Source organism: Haliotis rubra, unplaced genomic scaffold (genome assembly GCF_003918875.1).
Source record: "Haliotis rubra isolate DU_JTF1 unplaced genomic scaffold, ASM391887v1 Scf756, whole genome shotgun sequence".
Lineage (NCBI taxonomy): Eukaryota > Metazoa > Mollusca > Gastropoda > Lepetellida > Haliotidae > Haliotis > Haliotis rubra.
Genome location: NW_025767475.1, coordinates 276,121 through 290,768, shown reverse-complemented (window position 1 = coordinate 290,768; position 14,648 = coordinate 276,121). Strand labels below are relative to the sequence as shown.

General features: G+C 39.4%; 2 protein-coding genes and 2 long non-coding RNA genes across 4 annotated transcripts in view; 3 read left to right on the top strand and 1 right to left on the bottom strand.

The window, feature by feature from the left end:
* Window positions 1-14,648, top strand: part of LOC124260225 (polypeptide N-acetylgalactosaminyltransferase 5-like) — a 142,881-nt gene that overhangs the window by 70,972 nt on the left and 57,261 nt on the right. The gene's annotated exons all lie outside the window — the stretch shown is intronic.
* The window catches only part of LOC124260223 (polypeptide N-acetylgalactosaminyltransferase 1-like), an 86,910-nt gene that overhangs the window by 48,924 nt on the left and 23,338 nt on the right, over window positions 1-14,648 (top strand). The window lies entirely within an intron of this gene.
* Window positions 4,239-7,583, top strand: LOC124260228. Its single transcript, XR_006894028.1, has 2 exons — window positions 4,239-4,361; window positions 6,893-7,583. It is a non-coding gene; the product is annotated as an uncharacterized LOC124260228 (long non-coding RNA).
* Window positions 6,271-8,065, bottom strand: LOC124260229. The gene is made up of 2 exons (XR_006894029.1): window positions 7,975-8,065; window positions 6,271-6,484 (listed from the first exon to the last, which is right to left on the bottom strand). It is a non-coding gene; the product is annotated as an uncharacterized LOC124260229 (long non-coding RNA).

The following is a 14,648-nucleotide window of genomic DNA, read 5'->3' as shown; positions in this document are numbered from 1 at the left end:
CACATGTGCGTCTCTCGCTGAATAATAGGTGCTTTCTGTTGACGACTATATGTGGCTCTTGCTGTGAGAAACTGCCAATTACCTGCCCCATAAACACGTCACACGCTGCGAGGAGCTGATTAATTTGCCCTATATATGCGGCTCTCGGCCTTAATGACTTAAGATATCTGCTCGACTGTGTCAACGAAAAGGGTGGCCCCACTCAATATGGACACTGTTAATCGAGGTGTTACCCCTCCCTTATCTCTGGACGTGTTGTACTGTCTGCGGTGGTTTATCAGTATTTCGGGCATGAGCTTTGCCAATATTACCAGATATGACATTTGTCAATATTTTCGGACATGGTTTTGTCAGTGTCACTCTATACAGGTTACATAGTACCAAATGTTCTCCATAGACTTCTATAGTAACACACATTAAGCTAAGTCATGGTGATAAAAATGACGGCACTAAAAATACTTAAAATTGTGTTAGGTTTAATTACTGGATGTTTGTGCTTTTAGAAAACATAAACATCTTACACATTTTCATCAATTCACAGCTGTCACAAGCCTCAATCTCTTCACATGTTTGCATACGCTACTCGCTCAGGGAGCATATGATTCTGATTTAGTGTAGTGGAACCTAGACATGCGTTTTGGAGTTATGATACAGTATTGACCAGGGAATGATTAAACACTGTGTTATTGTGCACAATAATAATAACATATCATTTGCATCAATTCGTGTAAAGAACAGGTACTTTTCTCAAATGGTTTATAAACTGATACATGTAATTACGTGTTTACAGACAGTAACATAGTCGTTGGGAAAGGATTGATAGTACCCCGAAAAAAATCAATCACATGTTGTTTTGTTTATGCTGGCTTGTAAAAATCATAATTTCTTTGTTTCACAGATCGCCTACAATGCCTGGTGGATTGTTTGCTATTGACAAACAGTGGTTTACAACCCTGGGAACGTATGATCCTGGCCTCTTTTATTGGGGTGCAGAGAACTTGGAGCTGTCTTTCAAAGTACGCTATATCGAACGATATTCTGGCCATAGCCAAAAGATCTGGAATTACCATGAATTACATGGGTACATGTTGTGTGACCCTAACCAGTATCGTAATTGTGCACTTTGTAATTATCGTCATGAATAATGAGGGAAGTAACTTCGAGGGATAGATATATAGGACCATGTATATGGATAAACCTATGGCATACTTCAATACCAGAAACGGTTGGGCATTATTCAAATATGATCAATAACAGTGTCAGATGTCTGAATACTGTCAATCTACTGTTTCTGTTGTGGAATCGGAGGTAATACTTTGTTCATGAGTTTACTGGAGAATTTTTTAAGTTATATGTAATCCGTTAAACATATCCAGAGCAACGTTTAGAGGTTTCAGTTGTAATTCAGGCTGTCAATCTTTTATGGCAGTAGAGTGAGGCGCACCTAAAATATACTGTTTGTTTGTTTCCACATTGTTGCGTTTAGATTCTTTCTTTCTCCTTCCTCAATCTTCCTTTCCTTGTTAAAGGCACATGGCTAATCTTCTACAACAGTCTCGGAGTAAAGTAGTATAGATTTACATTTTCTAGAAGCTATTTGGACTATGTAAGCGAACGCCTTTGATGCACAATGTTCTGCTCTTTTAACATTTACAAGTTTAAATAGGATACCAAGAACTGTATTGGAAACTGCTAGTTGACATGGCATCTGTATTCGTCTACAGAAGACAGTATAATGGATATGCAACACTTCAGATCCTACATAAATTGTTCCTCTAAAAGCAAAACAAGCTCAGTCAATGATGAATGGGTTTTCAGATATGGATGTGCAATGGAACTTTGGAAACACTTCCTTGTTCTCACGTGGGTCACGTATTTCGCTTGGTGAATCCCGTAAAGTGGAAGATGGGTGGCAACCCTGCTTTGACTAACAGTGTAAGGGTGGCAGAAGTCTGGCTTGACGAGTACAAGTACCTGTACTATGAGGCGAATCACTTGTTCCCGGTAAGAGCATACACATGATATATCTTGGCTTTTAAAATGTTCGACGAATATCCCCCAGATCGAAAGAACATTATTATTACAACGCTTCTGTGTCGGAATCTCCTTACAATACAACCCGTGAAGATCCGGGTTATCATGTAGAAAATGAACGCAAGCTGGTAGCAGTCTGGCAGCTGTAGAATGACTTGAATGTCATAACAAACTTGACAGTAATGTAACAGCAGGGGCGTAGTTACCATTATATAAAAAGCCCGGGCTTACACAAGATTGTTGCTAAAACGGTAGGGCTAGCCCTCAGTATCGTCAAAATATAAAGCTTTGCTACACGGCTTACACGAAAACAATTGACTTGCTACGCGCCTGAACAGTTTAATAGCAAGAAGGTACTGTCGAAGATACTTGGTGACATATAAATGGAATAAGATACATCGTAAAATATGTTTTGCAATTTCGTTTAGCTCAAGACTAAAAGGGCCAAAAAATATTAAATCAGAAAACAAATACATGACTCACTTGCAGGTAAACTTTGGTGACATTACTGACCGGAAGAAGTTACGGGAAAGTCTTCATTGTCACAACTTCCGCTGGTATATAGAACATGTGTACCCAGAGTGCCCCATCACTAAGGTCTTGAATGCAGGACAGGTTAGACTTTGACACATTCTACTACTGATTGAATTACAACTGAAATGGACCGATATTTCTACGCTTATAAGGAATGTCGGATTTCTTGGTAGCCAAAGATAACAGCTCAGCTCATGTAATGTTCGGTATATGCATTGTGTGTAAATGACATGGAACGTGTGGTGATTTGTACATACTTATAACTCACCATTTGGTTGGTAGTGGCTGACATTATCCGCGCTAATAAGCGTCCCTCAGTATTTAAGCACGTGAAATTTAGACCAATGATGAAAACATCATCTTCTACGGCATCTGTAATAAAGGCTGATGATTACTGCGTAAATAGTTACAGTGACAAGTGAACTACGACTTTCTGTCCAACAGATTAAAAGTGTTGCCCACCCAAGTCTCTGTGTGAGTGCAACGAGGGAAAGCGTTACATGTCTCCGTCCTTGCCTTGACTATGACTTTAGACAGGTAAGTGCCCGTCGGACTGTTGGTCACCTGTCTCTTTACCTGACTTTATTCAACATGCAAACTTTGCGAGTGGACTGCGTGTAACCTGTTGGGCGACACATTAACGCGTCATCATTTGTTTGTTGTTTAACGCCATACAATATATTCCAGATATATCTCGGCAGTCTGTAAATAATCGTCTGGACCAGGCAATTCAGTGATCAACAGCATGAGCATCAATCTTTGCGATTGGGATACGATGACATGTGTCAACAAAAATCAGCGAGCCTGACCACTCGACCTCGTTAGTCACCTCCAGATAACGACCAGCATGGGTTTCCTGAAGACCTGGGTCTTCATGAGTTCAGTGATCCTTTTATTCAATATTCACCGGTCTTTGCCTTTCACGAACAACGGAATCTGTTTTGGGATATAGTTGAGAGCGGTTATTCTCTGGCTTGGCCGGGGGATTATATTTATCTGCTGTTGATGCGATGCAACTATTAGGAAATATAGCTGTTTATTTATTTATGCTGAATTTCTGCATTCGTACAAAGTAAACACAAGGAAACTGTAATGCAGATAACTGTATTTACATTCGTTTCTCATATTCAGCACAACACAAGAAAATAATCAGGCAACATGACAATGGCCAGTGAAAACTCCAGTCTGGAGGATACAACCAGTGATTGAGATTAAAGGAAACGGTTCAATGATCGGTTCACAACGACAAACTATCAACCAGATGTAGCTTATATTTTACAATATTTCTCATAACATGCATGTAGCCCGCTGAAGAAACTATTAAATTAGTTGAAGACAATATAAAATATTTTTGGTAAACATGCTAAACCAACCTATACTAATTATAATTTGTGATGATCCGGGTTAAAATCAATAACAGCCCATGTGTATCGTAATGGGCGATTAACGGGGTGGTGTGGTATGGCTCACTTACTTGGTTCATGTATGTCATTGTATTCCTATTGTATTATCAATGCTAATGATATCAAACACTTGATTGTCTGGTTCAAAGACGAGTATTTTCCGAACGCCGTTATATAGCGAGCATGTTGCTGAGTGTGACGTCAAAATCAAACAATCCATACCAGGTTCCATGTGAGAGGTGACGCGGTTTGTATTTGTTTCAGTATTGGAAGTTGTACCCTGGTGGGGTGTTAGAGGGTCACACAAGTACACACCTGTGTGTGAGGAGAGGGCAGATTGCTGACTACCGCTGTAACGTGGAAGACCTGCTTCACTGGACGTACACAGAGGTCAGAATATACTTGATACTGTGTTGGGTGAGGGTGTCTTTAGCTGTGTTCATGGGGGCGTTGTGTAGCCTAGTGGTTTAAGCGTTCGGTCGCCACACCGAAGACCCGGGTTTGATTCCCCACGTGGGCACAATGTGTTAAGCCCATTTCTTGTGTTCTCCATCGTGATATTGCTGGAATATTGCTAAAAGCGGCGTAAAGCTAAATCCATTCAACCCCCTGATATTGAGTCGGGTAGGAGAGTCGTTATCAACCCCTTCATGGTTCAGAATAAAGTCATCGTGAGTTCAAATTAGGAGATACACATCTTGTGTTGGCCAATTTCCGGGTGTTATTGAGTAGTGAAGCAAGGAAATTCATTGGAACCGACGGTGTTAAAAAACCCTTAATAACACCATCGGAAAATTAGGAGATACACATCAACACATGGTGTTTATCGATATTGTAAACACAAAAGTAAACCAAAAGGTCCACACGCGTCTGTGTATCTGCACTCATTGACATCTAGTACGGGTACAGCCTTCTCCCACGGTAGCATCTGGAACTGCTAATATGTGACGTCATTCCGAATTTACGTCACCACTTTTGACGACGCAACAGTACACTGGTGCGTAGTATGTATATACTTATTAATACGCAGAAGATTGCAATTTCCGGGATTCGAATATCATTCAATCGATCATGTTTTTCAAACAATCACAATATAGAACAGCGTGACTTTTGTTTTACAGTTCTTATTACATTTGATGTGTTTTCGTTTAGCCGTGCTCGCGTATTGACTTCTGGATTTCAAATTGAGTCAGGAACGCCAGCATGAATAGTGAGTGAGTGAGTGCGTGGGATTGATGTCGGGCATATCACATAGTGTCAGGTTAGTGTGGGAGTAGTGAGTGGCTTTCACGCCGCTTTTACCAATATTCCAGCTATATCAAGGTGCGGGAGACCAGAAATGGGCTTCACACACTGTAGCCATGTTGGGAATCGGATCCACGTCTTTGGCTCGACGAGGGAACGCTTTAGCCACTCTCCTAAGGTGGGAGGTGGTTTTTGTTGGTTTTGGTCTTTGTTGTTTAACGCCGCACACAGCAACATTGCAGCAGTCTGTAAATAATTTAATCTGGACCAGACGCTCCATAGCATGAGCATCAATCTTGAGGCCCAATCAACTGTGAGGCCCAATCCCCCGATCCCGTTATTTGCCGCTTGTAACGAGCAAGAGGTGTTGAATGTCAATTCTAATCCCGATCTTCACTGGTCCAATGTGAGAGGAAGTCCGTTTCGGATGATCATTTAGAATGAACTGTACATATACCATGTTTGGAGGACGAAGCCGTTCATTTCTATCTTGTGCAAAGGCTGCATTGTGCTGTTTTATACATATTTATGATCCTTCATGTGCAGTACTCGCAGAACTGCAGAACTGACAGTTAGTTAATGCTTATAATGGTGGTTTATTTCAGAAAAGTAATATAGGCCATAGGCCCAGGTTACACTTTGAGAATTACAGAGTGAGAAAATATGTTATAATGAGGACTGTCTCAGTAACATAGCTTGATATATATATGCAGATAAATGTTGTAAGATGCTTGCATTTGATGATTGCAGAAGCGTATTAAATTTATGTATTGTTGGATATTCATAAAAGTGTAAAGGTATATACAGTCGCCGTAATACTTGATATTTATTACAAATAAGTAAGAAGTGATATTCATCTTCTATATATGGCAATTTACAGATATTACATAATCTGTCATTTCTAGCCTCACCAATATACCGGTACCTGCCAGTTTCTATTCGTAGTTTATGAGACACTGATCTAAACTGAGCAAGAGCACGTCTATGTTTAAAATAGCTGACTATGAAGATATAAGATTCAATACCGAACATACGTTTAAACAACGTGTATTCAAATGTTTTGTGCCTTTTATTAGTGCAGAATGCCAGTCCTGTTGATACGAAACTTTAAGTCTACCAAGAAATTTATTTAAAAATAGCGTTTCACTTCGAACCATCTGTTCTTGCCAAACAAATCCAAATCCATAGATTTCTAATGTATGCTTTATCCTAGATGCCCAGCTCCTGCAACCATTACTTTCCATTTATACAAGCATGTTATAACATTTCTTTACATATCGCTCATTTGACATTTTCAATATTTTACACCAATATTTGATAGACCTTTTGATGGTATAAATATACAATGGATATCTTCCACATTCGCCTCGCACAACATGCGCTGAAACAGAGGATTTAATTCCTAGAAATCGTTTACAAGCTGCTACATGTATAACTTCTATTTCGTTAACAAGATTCAGTCCCCATATTTCTGCACCGTATAATAAAGATGGACAAACTTTGGTGTCGAAAATCTTAAAGAACAAGTGAAAAGGTAATGGCTTAAACATTGACAGTGATCTAAAAATACCAAATAAAACTTGCTTAGCCTGCAGACATACATTTTCGATGTGATTGGTCCATACTAATGACCTACTTCATTGCTTTTGATTGAAATGTGTTATGTTTATCTTCAGCATAAAGCCCTTTGTCTACGCAAATCAGACAAATGTTTGACAGCTGGAGGAAATTCAACGCTTCTTGTGAAAACTTGCGACAGTTCTATGAATCAAAGATGGATGTTTGAGAAATCCAAGTTTCAGCTTTATAACACGTAATACATAACGGGACTTCGTGTCTTGAATGCATTGGTGTGATGCGTTTTGTGAATGTTTTTGCATTGTTCAAGTATGTGCGAACGTATACTGATTTACATATATTGTGATGTGGCCAAAGTGCTTAGGTGCTGCTGTGATCGGATTTGTATCGCAGCGACTGAAGATTAGGCTGTGGATTTACACTTTTCTATAATCATCTTGTTACTGATGCGTCAGATGAGGAACGTGCTGTATATGCCCAACCTTAAAGCTTGTGGTAAGGCCTCGAATGTTAGGCAGTGTCGTATGGCGTTCACTGAAATCGGGAGTCTAGATTGCCACTTCAGTACTTTGAGTATAGTAAACTAATGAGATTGGTTAGCCAATATTTGACATGTCAGGTGCTTCATTGTGTTCAAATTATATTATAAGTATGTCAGAGTGACATGTTGTATGTGTTGTCAAAGATAATAAATATTATATATATGGACAAAGTTATTATTCTTGATTTGATGTAATATTTGTGGGAACCATTGTGTTTTAACATCATAAAAAAGCAATAATCATTAAACTCATAAGATTATTTATTCCACTCACGGAAGAGATGATAATGCTTTGTATCAATGGAGTGTCCAAATGGAACGCCAGTGCTAGCGCTATATATAATCAGAATCAGTCTTGTCTGGGACGGGATGATGTTTGATGAGATCATTACAATATCGTGTATACAGTTTAAAATTTGTTGCGAGTGATTTTGAATTAAAACGCAAAATGTCGTTTTATCGAAAACTTTCTTTTGATGGTTGGTCCACTTTCGCACCAAACTCTTCAACTGTGAATTATGTGAAAAGTGGATATCCACGCCATATGTTACAACTTATTATTAACTCATTCTGTCACTGGTTTGGATGCTGCACGCTAGAGACCATGACTGGTAATATGATGCAGTCATAATATCGAACCATTGAAATAAATTATAATTACTGATAAAACAGTTGTTCAGGTTCAGAAACTGACAAACGATTTGCGAGTCTCCTTTAAACCAGCAAAATAGAACACAGACAAGTCTATTACATTCAATAATATATTGAATAAACAATGAGCAAGGTCACAATGAATATATTTCTAATACAATACTATTGTGTCTCAAATCTAAAATATTATCTAAATGTCTATAGTTACCTTTGTCTTGATTCTTGTCGATGTACTGATTGTAAGATTGTAAGATGTAAGATTGTTGACGGCAGTTGAGACTCATCGCTTTAAACTTTTGTGGCCCATAATAATGAAATGATAATCAATGTGACATCTTAATTAACAAAGCATTACTCTCATGACATAGTAATGATCCACTTAGCTATGATCGAGCATTTAGGAGAGTATGATATAAAGCCGAGGATAAATCTAAATCTGGCCATACACGATTTCAAGGGTATTGGAAGATGTGTCATTAATGAACAAAATTACAATTGTTTCAAAAGTTAGAAATATTTGGAAACTATGGCCATATTTACAGACCTTTGTCATATTTGTTCATAGTCTCGCAAGTGCTCTTTTATTCCATAAACTCGCAAACGTTGGTCATATGGGCTTCGTATGATATGATTATTTTCTAAATTTGGGAAATACTGCCCCTTCGTAATTCTTACGCTTCATACTTCACACCCTATGTACTCTGGTTTTCCACTAGGCCTACAATACTATTAACTGACTGACGGGTACAGCAAACAACCAAAAACACAAAAAACACCAGGTAGAAAGAGAATACGTAACGTCAGTGCAAATACTCAGTCTTAACTATCCTCCGAAACAGGCTAGCTATTACAAAAACGTTCGTAGCCCTACGAACTTCTTAAGCCCATTCTTAACACATTGTCTACGATCAAAGTTAAGAAATCTTAGGTCTACGAACGTTTCGATGATAATGGCCCAAATTCTGTTTTGTGTAAGACATGAGTAAAGCATATGAATGGACAACTGCAAATAAGTAATGACACCAGGTGTTCTTATCTGTCGGTAGCAACCAAAATGGGCAGGATGTCACCTTTGTCACCCAATGTCTTGCACGCAAACATATGTGGTTCACGGGGGTGACATACCTGTGTTACCTTCCCCAGACACGTCATACCGAACGACGTTTAGATAAGTTGCTTGTTTTCACCCTGCCTGGCGCCCATCAACTGGGAATATAACAGGACCAGTATAGATCTTGATTAGTATAGAAATACTATGTCAGAGTGTGGTATCCACTTTAATACTGGGACATTGGGGTAGCACGATACAATGGGCATATTTCAGTGCTGGTACGTGCAGGCACGCTCACACTCAGTATGTAAGTGCATTAATGTTCAACATGACCTTAAGCTCAAGACAGATCAATATGTGCGTAGGTGGAGACGAGATAACGCGTGTGCGAGTTCTGGCACAACACATCATTGTCAAACATATTACACAACGTGTGCAGGGTGCTAAACTAATTAAAAGTAATATGATAAAAATTAACAAAACTATTAACCTCACTATCATTTACATTAACAACAAACATTTATGCAGCATGTTTTTTTTGTTAAGTCACAAAAATAGAGATAGTTGATAACACACGCTTTACTGACTGCTGCAAACAGCTTCGTGACAGTTGATAACAATGTTGGTGTGTTTCTTATGTTTGTCATTTCAATCCCGATCAATCAAACAAGTTGACAGCAAACTGAAGGCATGTTCATGGCAGTCAGTTATTAACATGTTTTGACAGCCCAGCAATACCCGGCTGATGACAGTCAGCTTGCAACAATTCTCTAATATCAGGGGCGGTGGGGTAGCCTTGTGGTTAAAGCGTTGGCTCGTCACGCCGAAGACCCGGCTTCGAATCCCCACATGGGCACAATGTGTGAAGCCAATTTCTGGTGTCCCCCGCCGTGATGTTTCTGGAATATTGCTAAAAGCGGCGTAAAACCAAACTCAGTCAGTTCCATGACAATCTGTTGCTAAAATGTTTGTGACCGTCCTTTAATACCAGGTCAGTGAATGTCAGCTCATGACAGTCAGTTGATAACATGTTTGTGACCTTCCTCTGATATCAGATCGGAGACAGTCAGTTGATAACATATTTGTTACAGTCCTCTGATAGCAGGTCGGTGACACGTTGGCAACGTGTTTCACATAACTAGTGAGTGAGTGAGTAAGTTTTACGCCGCATTCAGCAATATTCCAGCTATATGGCGGCGGTCTGTAAATAATCGAGTCTGGACCAGAGAATCCAGTGATCAACATCATGAACATCGATCTGCTCAATTGGGAACCGATGACATGTGTCAACCTTCACATAACTAACTAACTAACCTCACACTATATGAACTAATATTGGATATGATACCCGGTGGTCGATACTGCAAGTAGCATCAATATATAATCAGTATACCTGTAGCTGCTTTAATGGGGGCTTCTGTTTGAAGTAAAAAATATACTTTACCACATGTCACCGGAAAACATCAATAACGTGATAACATTAAATGTACTCGACTCAACACGAATCTATAAATCAACAGACGTCCATCTGTCCCAGCTTCCGAAGGGCACTACCACATCACTGTGTACGGGGAACTTGGGGGGATACTGTGATGTGTGTGGTAATGTCATAGCTGTAACTCTGCAAATAAAGGATGAGACGTTCAACGCGTAACATCCTCAAAGTTTCCTGCATGTTCTTTTTGATGCAGATGATTGTTCAATTCAAAGAAAAATCGTCTAATCCACAAAGTGATATCGTTGAAGTCTTTAGCAAATATGCTGAATTGGACGGAAGTCACATACAAGGTGATGTTAAAAGGGGTTTTCAGAATGTCGATGGCTTAGAACAAGCAAACATATATGGCGACGGTTATAGGAAGGTAGCAGACGCGATAAGAAAACGCAAGAAGGATATGCTCCCGAGCAAGGCGGTAGAGCAACATGACCGACACACACAGAACACACAGAGTGTAGAGTATTACGTGGAGGAGTACGGAGGAGAGGACAGTAATGTGACATATCCACCGTTTGTGGAGTACAGTCCAGAGGATGGTCCAGGTAAGACCTTTCTCGCTTTTTGGTTGTAAGGTGGTGCCTGGGCTCGTCTTGCCGAGGAGATGGGTTCGGCTCACCAAATGAGGACGTTTCGAATTCGTTACACCCTTGTGTTAGGTCATCACATATTGTGTTGCGTATTCTCTACTACTTGTGTAACGTACATTTACAGTAAACTCTATCACACGGTTGTGAATAAGGATACTATTGCATTTTTCCCGATAGTTAACGGTTCCTTTATGACAATTGACAGCAGAGGCAGCAGTTGGTGTCGACATTACAAAACTGCTTGGGTAAAAGAGATACAATCGAGCTTGCCATTTCTACGACGATTCTAAAACAGCCACGCGACTCAACAGTAGTAGATGCCAATTCATGTGACACAAAAGCATTCAAATGTAAAGTTTGGCTTAAAAAAAAACTTCACACTGCGATATTACTCTTTCCTTTGACAATAACTGTGTTGAGGATTATGTTCTTATGCTTCTACCACCTATTTCGGTAAACACCTCATTCTGTCGATTTATGGTGATTAAAATACTCATCATTACCTTGGTCCATAATGTAGGGACTTCAAGTGATAAACTGTACCTACTGCAACAGCAACTGGACAGTTAGACAAGCGATGTTCACATTTAAGCTCCAACTATTTGTATATATACGACTTAATGCTTGGATCATCACTGTAGACAACTGTCTCCCTAGGGGAATGGGGAGCTGCGTACATCTACAAGCACACGAAGCAGGAGGAGGGGGGAATACAGAGAGGGAAAGAAGAGAAATGGCTTCAACCAACTGGTGAGCGACCGGATCTCTGTTCATCGGCGTCTGCCAGACAGTAGGCTTGAAGAGTACGTTTATAAACAAAATCAAAACGAAACCTATTGAAAATCCCTGCTTGTATCCATGTTATCTTTCCGACTATATAATGTGCTTTATTTCATGCTGATACCAGGTGTTCGGATAAAGTTGGACGTTTCCTGTGACGGCACCAGTCAAAAATATAATGTAACGTAGCGATAAGGCAAGTCAAGTAATCACCAACGTCATGTAAAGCATTGCCAAATACGTTATTTGTTTGGATTTCCTATGTTATATCGCACCTTATGTATCAGGTGCGCATAAACGCTTACGTTACCAATATTCCCTGTTAATATAAATATTAATGACATTTCGGATGACTGTAATTCCAGTTCTGTGTTGTATACAATGCACACTATTAAAAACGTCCGAACTTGCAGACAGAATTCTAACACCTGACATATTCATTATAATATTATTTTCTTTTGATCACAACATTTCATGTGTAAAATTCTGCGATCGTCATCTGATTATATACAATGCTACACAGAGGTACCAGCTTGCTGACATTAGAGAACGTAAGATATTAACATAAATATATTCAATTGATGGCCTTAATAATTTTTAGTGATCTATTAAAACATTATATATTTTTCAACGACATTTTAGCACTAAGGGCCCAAAGCAATGTGTTTCAATAACGCTTCTGAATATTATGAACTAAAGTAAAGTTTTCTGTACCGAAACGGAGTTACTACTAAGATCAGTGAGTGAGTATGAGTTTAGAAACATTAAGTAACATCGCAAGTGTATTTGAATACAACTGTTAACACTGAATATGTGTTATTATCCATTGAGTGTGGAAGACATTCTCGTGTGGCCTTCTGTCTACATGGCGAGACTTTGCAACTAGTTCAGAGAAGGGGAAATAATGAGTTTGTATTTTTCAGAAGTTATTTGGACTATATAAGCGGACATGTTTTCTTCATCACATCAAGACCGGTGTTTGTGTGACAGTCATGCTTTCGCCTTTGATGCAATATGTTCCGCTCTTTAAACATTGACATGTTGAAATAGAATGCCAAGAAATAAAATTTACATTAGAGACTTTGAACACTTCAGAACTTACAAAAATTGTTCTAGAAGCAAAACAAGCTCACTCTATGATGCATGGGTTTTTAGATATGGATGTGCAATGGAACCTTGGAAATACTTCCTTGTTCTCAAGTGGGCCACCTGTATCGCTGGGTGAACCCCGTAAAGTGGAAGATGGGTGGCAGCCCCGCTGTGACTAACGCTGTAAGGGTGGTAGAGGTCTGGCTTGACGAGTACAAGTACCTGTACTATGAGGCGAATCGTTTGTACCCGGTAAGCGTATAACATTGAGTGATGTTGTTGTTTTATTAGTTGTCATAGGTGCAACCTGGGATAGGGATGTGTTGGAAACACATGGTATATATTTGGTAGGGAAATGTGCAGATATTCCACAAATTGAAAGAACATAATTTATATATTACAATGTTCCCACTGTCTGTATCGGAATCCCCTCACAATACGACGGCTATGCCACAAATCGGAAGAGCATTTAATTTATGATGTTTCTGTAATGGAACCTTCTTATAATACCACCCGTGAAGATTCGGGTTCCAACTGGTCATCTGCAACCAAGCGTGTTGTAAGAGGCGACTAACGGGATCGGGTGGTCAGGCTCGCTGACTTGGTTGACACATATTATCGTATCCCAATTCCGCCTTATAGCTGGAATATTGCTGAGTGCGGGTGTACTAACTACAGTATTACTATCAGTGTCATATAACGAGAAAGGGTCGGAATGAACGACCTCTGATCGTGGATTACGATTTGATATATTGCTTAGATCATACCATGTGGATACGACGTCAAATCATTTACAAAAGGAACGCACATATAAAAGCTGAGTAACGATCTGGTAGTTGTGGAAGGTCTCGTATGCCATCGTACAGTCGACAACAATGTAACAGTTTAATATCAATAAGGAAAATATGTTTTCCAATTTCGTTTACCTACATACTAAAATGGACAAAGGTATAAAGTCAGAAAACAAATACATGACTCAGTTGTAAGTAAACTTTGGTGATATTACTGACCGGAAGAAGTTACGGGAAAGTCTTCATTGTCACAACTTCCGCTGGTATATAGAACATGTATACCCAGAGTGCCCCATCACCAAGGTCTTGAATGCAGGACAGGTTAACCTTTGACACATTCTACTACTGATTGAATTACAACTGAAATGGGCTGATATTTCTACTCTTATAAGGAATGTCGGCTTGTCCAGTGAAAAGATTATCTTCGTAGCCGAAGGCGTCAACACCGCTCATGTACTGCTCGATGTATGGATTGTGTGAAAATGGCATTAAATGTAACATGATTTTGATTTGTACATAGTTTACCATATGGAATGTAGTTGTTGACATTAACCACGTTTAATGGCAACAAGCGTCCCTTAACCTTTAAACACTTGGAACTTCGACCAGTGGCACAAACAAAATCTTCTACCGCAAATATGATAACGGCTGAAGATAACTGACGGCTCATGCGTCAAAACAGTTACTAATGAACTCCGACTTTCTGTCAAACAGATTAAAAGTGTTTCCCACCCAAGTCTCTGCGTGAGTGTGACAAGGGGCAGTGTTACATGTCTCCGTTCTTGTCTTGGCTTTGAACAGAAACAGGTGAGTATGTGACGGGCTGTTGATCAAGTTTCCTTTTAACCTTTATTTTGCTCAACATG